Raw genomic sequence first — 6,000 nt, forward strand, 5'->3', positions numbered from 1 at the left:
TAGTCTGAACACAAATTACAATTTCTTAATTGTAAGATATCTTTTATTGAAGATATCTTCTTTTTTGTTTGTTTGTTTGTTTGTTTTTTTTTGTTTTTTTGTTCTGTTAAAGATCTTAATGATGAGTGTCCATCCTACAATAATACTCTTTGAGGCCATACAAAGTCACTTGAATTTGTGGACAGCAGAAAGCAAGCTAAGAATAAATCACACCACAGGCCCTGGATTGATGCAGCACACCACAATTTAGTAGCTAATGTAGACATACCCATTGCTTACTTTGAATCTCTTTCCTATGATTTGAACACTTCCCATGATAACAGCAAGCATTTTGTGTCTTAGGTTTCACCTTTTAATTTGCTCTTATAAAACATCCTTGCTTTCTCTTTTAAAAATTCTTACTGGGTTGGTTTTATGTTTTTAACATGCTCCTTCAAGGATGCTGATAATGAATATTTCACCATGACTATTATAAAATGGCTCTTATGGCCATTATGCCTTAAATCAGATTTTTCACAGCCGTACCATTTACCACAAAAAGCTAAATAGAGTATTTATGTATATGTGGTCTTATATATATAATAAGAATATAATTAATTAGAAAAAATTATTTACCTAGCAATGGAAGATATCAAAGACTGAGGATTCCACATTAAAAATTGGGTATAAAGTCTGCTAAAATGGTAGAACATCTTCAAAGCAAAACATTTTTAATAAAATCAGTTTCACATTCATCTACTACAGGCAAAATCCTAAATCCATCATAAATATAACTGCTATTATTGTATGATGGAACAGTGAAAAGCAGATGGACCTTATTTGCAATAATGTAACCGGGCTGAAGGTATTTTTCCGCCTCTCTTCCTGCATTAATAATGACAGGTGGTGTTGAAGATAATTTTAACTAGATTATGATGAGCTGTAGTTCAAATTCAAAGACTTTTTTTTTGGCTTCTCATGCTTGGTATATGAATGAACATGCTTTTAAATGCAATTCTTCAAAAACAACATTTGAAGATTTGTGTGTGTGGGAGCTGATGAGGTTCTTGCCTTTTCTGAAAAGAATTCTTTGAAAAACTTAAAAAGGACATATTTCAAAAAAAGATTCCTCTGACTTTCATGCAAAGATATCTATTTTGATATGAAAATGCTTGTAAATGGAATTTCCAAATAGCAGATTCCCTCCTTCTGAAAAAAGGATCACAGAGACTAGGTGGAGAACAAAAAAGGACTCTGTGCCGAGTTTAGACCTTGCAAGCTGACAAGGTAGTGTGTTAATTGCAATCTGCTTGCAAGGCAAGTTCTCTTTTTGAGAAGAAAGTGTATACATGTATGTGGTACTTGGTTTTCCTCACAGGTCAGTGAGTTACCTTCAAAGTTAGCACAGCCCTTGAAGAGAATTTCAGTTTCTTACTCGCATTCTTTGAGTTTCACCTTCTGTGTTATCTGTATTTATGCATATGGATGTATGCAGATATATGCAAATGACTGCATGAGTTGGAAGTTTCTAGAGTTGTTTAACTCTATGTAGTGGGAAAGCAAAGTACTATGGTGCTTAGTTTATAACTTAAGTGGGCAAAGAAATGCTTTGGGAAAGGGTTAATACTTATAGCAGCCCTATTCAGCTGAATGAAAATACATATTAGTGAAATATTAAATAGAGAACTCATGCTTTCTGTCATTTCTTTGTGATGAAAAGTTTCATTTTATGAAAAGCTGAGTATGTTTTCAAACTGCAAATATAAATACAGCAAAAAAATGCATTGAGTCTAGTCACAAATTTGTTTTGAATGACATCTGAATTACAAGGCTTCAGTAGTTGAAAAAATGGTAGCTACAGGTATTATTTGATCATTTCAAAAGAGTGCTTGGGAGAAACACTATAAAGAACAGTGGCAATTGACCATGTAACCACACATAGACTTTGAATAATTATAATTTCTGTGAATGTTTATTTATTCTGCCTGGTAAAGCTAAAATTTTATGCAGTTTGATTCTAGTATCTCATGTCCCTCTGCAAAAGTTTGTATCTCTGCAAATACATTAGAGTAGCAACAAGGTGCTGCCTCAGCATGTGCCTGAATTCATTTTGGTCATCAAGAACCTGAGGGAAAGCTGGTGGCAGATTCCACAGGAGCCCAGATTCCAAGGAGCCCGAAGGTCAGGGGCTTCTTTCTCCTGTTTGTAATCATCTGACTTTCTTTGCTGGCTGTTTTGCTCAGCTGAATCCTCACCCATATTTCCAGTAAGCTTTAAATCTGGTTAAAAATGCAGTTTAAGCACCAATGACAACAACATCAGTAGCGAGTTTTTATCACCTGGGCTAGGGTTATACACAACCATAACTTCAGAAAATCCTTAGAAAGCTCAAAGTAATGCTCACCCTTTTCAATGTGAGCTCACTGAGACCAATGAAAAAATTATTCAGAAAACAAAGATGTATTTACCAGATCAATTCCTTATCATAAAGACAATCTCCATAAGACTCAGTTTTTTCTTTAAAACACCTCATAGCTTTTGAGGATTGTTAAGTATTTCAACTTAGTATGAAGTACTTGGTAGATTTTTGTAACATGCTGTTAGGTCTCACATGCATAGTGCATTTGCTTTGCACAGTAATTATTTTCAGACTTGGGCTTTGTTACTTACTGCCCAAAGCAGCCAGGCAATTAGCAATACTGGCAGATATATCTGCTGCTGAAATTGCAAAATTTGTCAGATGACATGGTGCATGTTAGCCTAAAATTTCAGCCTTAATTCTACGATACTGTTGTCTTGGTTCAATCAAATGCAATAAATCCAACTAGTTTAACTAAACCACTAAGTGAAGTTGTGCAGCTACTTTTATTGCAGTTTAAATGAGGCATTTTTCAATGTAATATAAATTAGGATCTGTTTAAGCTAAACAGAAAAAAACTGCTTTTAAACTGAGTTATACCTGCACACTGGAGTTTAACTAATTCACTTTATGAAAAAAACTTAATAACCCACAAATCTCTTGTGTGAACAAAACTTTATTCTTCCTATACAAAATTGATAAAAGATGATTAAATATGGTTTCCTCATCTTGGTAGAAAAATACAGAACAAGTCTCACATTTGACATATGTACACATTTGACACATCTGCACTTCCCTGATCTATATCAGATAGAAAGTTATGAAATAAAAATTTGGTTTTGCTAGAATACAAGAGCAAGTGTAAACACTGAAAATCTATTTTGTTAGAAAATATAAATAAATTAATCAGGTCACTGAAAAGCAAGTCCTTGTATCATTAGGGAGATGTAAAAATAAAATGTACAAAATATCTTGGTTCAGGTGATAGGTTCTTCACTATAATGAAGATGGTGGAACTGCAATGATATATTTATATTATCTAATGATCTACATTCTTCTAACATACTACTGAAATGTGATTCTTTCATACACAAACGTGAATGCAGACCAAGAAAGTTTTAAAGAAAAACATTAAAGATAAATCATTAATATTCTTCAAGCATATGCCTCGCTTCTATCAAACTCCTGAGTAAAGAGAGACTTAAGCACACACTTATGGACTTCCTCCCACTGGGACTCTGCACCATTATTATCTCTAACCATGTAAGTACAGGTTCTCCTGTGTTCTAGTGGAGTATGACTGAAAAAAGAAATTGCTTTTGACTTCAGAATAACGGAGTACTTTGGAAATATTTTTATTTCAGCAACTTGAGGCCTCTTTGTGGACAAGAGGCATTTGGAGTAGTATAGCTCTGCTGCAAAAGAAGAATATTTTCTACTGGTATAGATATCATTCATGACTCATACTTCATGGGAAATTTTATTGAAGATCACTTTCATCAGGCTTTGATATATTTTTTTATATCTGACTTCACTGAATTCTTTCCCAGCAAACAGTAAACACGTTTATGTAGGCAGCTCGACAGCACTCTCACATGTGCCAAATGCAGCAGGATAGGTGTCCTCATTGTGACACCAGGAAATGATAAAGGAAGAAGAGGTCCTTCACAAAAATATCACAAACACTTCATGTCTGGGGCCATGGAGTAGTTCAGGCACCATTCATGACTTAGATTTATATTGAAGCCTTCACTTGAGAAGCCCTGTCTCTGATATTGTCTTGCCAAGCAATCCAGATCTTCTGGACTTGTTTACATGAGAAAAGCCTGGAGAAGAAAGTGGTGGACAGCTTCTCAGCAAGATGAGATTCTCCCCTTCTAAAAGAGGAGCCTGCCCTTGAAGAAGCATGGAGCTGGAGATTATTCCAGGGCAGGGGAATGCAGGACTGTAGCTGTATGTTATGATTGCCCTGTAAGACTGTATCAGACATTAGGGAGGAAAGGGCCTGAGGCCATAAGTTAGATCACCAAGAAATTTTGGTTGATTAGTGATGAGAAAATATGAAAAAAAAAAGGGTCAAGATCCATCTTAAATAGGCACTGTGTTTTCATAGCAGAGGGCTGACATGGAATGTCTAACTCTTTTTTAACTGTGTGTTTTATTCAGGATAAAATGTTGCCAGAATTCAGTTATTTAAAAATAAATAAGCAGCAGCTTGAATGCAGATAAAGGTACCCAACTCCATTAGGAAGGATTTTTTTCTGCAAGTCTGAAAGCAGGCATTATCCTTCTTTGATAGAAAAACACAGCTGTGCAGTGCTGAGATACTAATGTGTTCTGCATTCAGCAGATTGTAGGGAAAACAGACATTCTTATTTTGGATACAATTCAAACTTTTGGCAGTGTCTTCCAGCTTCTGAGGTCATTTGCATCACTTCATTACAATGCACACACATTGTTCATACCTTGTTATATGCCAATTGAGTATTAGTACGTATTTGCATATTATTGCTCCACAGCTTATTGAGAGGCATTTCATTTCAGTATTTTAAATATTTAGTGACCAGGTGTTTAACTACCAAATAAAAATAATCATGTCTGTTTCTTATGAGGAAAAAGTCTAACCAATCCAGGAAGACATTCTCAGTACCAAGCCAGTGAAGTGTGTAAAAATGTAGTGAGTTAAATTCTTTTCTCATTTAAAACAGCATAAATGTGCAATTATTCCTCTGAAGCAAAATGTACACCACCAGATAGATTTGATTTTAATTAAAATTAGAATGTGGACTCTAGCAATCAGTGTGTTAGTGATGTTTTGTGTTAAAACACAAATACAAATACAATGAAAGAAATCATTAGTCATGCAAAGAATAAAGAAAACAGAAGAGAAAACATAATTTAAGCTTCTCCATTTTTATTTCACTCTTTTTCCAATTATTCACATTTAATATTTTTTCTGCATAGTTTTCAGTGGTTTTGTTTGTTTGTTTTTAATTGATGGCTGACGGTTAGACTAGTTAACATGTACCTAAATGAAAATAGATTGATTTTTCAAAGTCATAAAGCATCTTCTGTGCTCCTTGATTCAGTAGCTTTCATTATTTGACCATAGAATGACTATTAAGAATGTAATGGGATCATAAAAAAGACAGATGTTGCACTGGGTTATGTCAGGTAAGGTATCTCCACTAGAAGTAGAGAGGTATTGAAGCTGTTTTATAAGGCGTGGCTGAATTTTCATACAAAATGCAGAGTATAGTCCCAGTGTTTGCAGCCAAGAACCACATATTTGAAAACCAAAGATGTAAACAGAAGCTTTTGGGATGATCAGAGGTTTGGAGAGCTTGCAAGAAATGACTACGAGGATCCAAATTATTCAGTTGAATACAGAAAATTGTAAGAAAGATAGCTAGAGGAGACTGTTATTTTCCTGATATCTCTTTCTGCCTCTGTGACTTACAGTATTAGAAACCTCCTGAGATATAGAAAGCTATTCCATACTACCAGCCATCCTTGCCACTTTATGTGTACTGGGAGTAGTATCATAACCTCATGTCTGAGATAAGTGGCCTGAAGTATGTACACAGTAATTGAGATTTTCATACATTATGTATTTCTATAGTGGCATAATTATTTTTTTTAATTTGTCCTTTTCTTTTGGT

At 34.6% G+C, this 6,000-nt stretch overlaps 1 protein-coding gene across 1 annotated transcript in view; it reads left to right on the top strand.

The window, feature by feature from the left end:
* Window positions 1-6,000, top strand: part of NKAIN2 (sodium/potassium transporting ATPase interacting 2) — a 284,013-nt gene that overhangs the window by 98,669 nt on the left and 179,344 nt on the right. The window lies entirely within an intron of this gene.

Source organism: Geospiza fortis, unplaced genomic scaffold (assembly GCF_000277835.1).
Source record: "Geospiza fortis unplaced genomic scaffold, GeoFor_1.0 scaffold98, whole genome shotgun sequence".
Taxonomy (NCBI): domain Eukaryota; kingdom Metazoa; phylum Chordata; class Aves; order Passeriformes; family Thraupidae; genus Geospiza; species Geospiza fortis.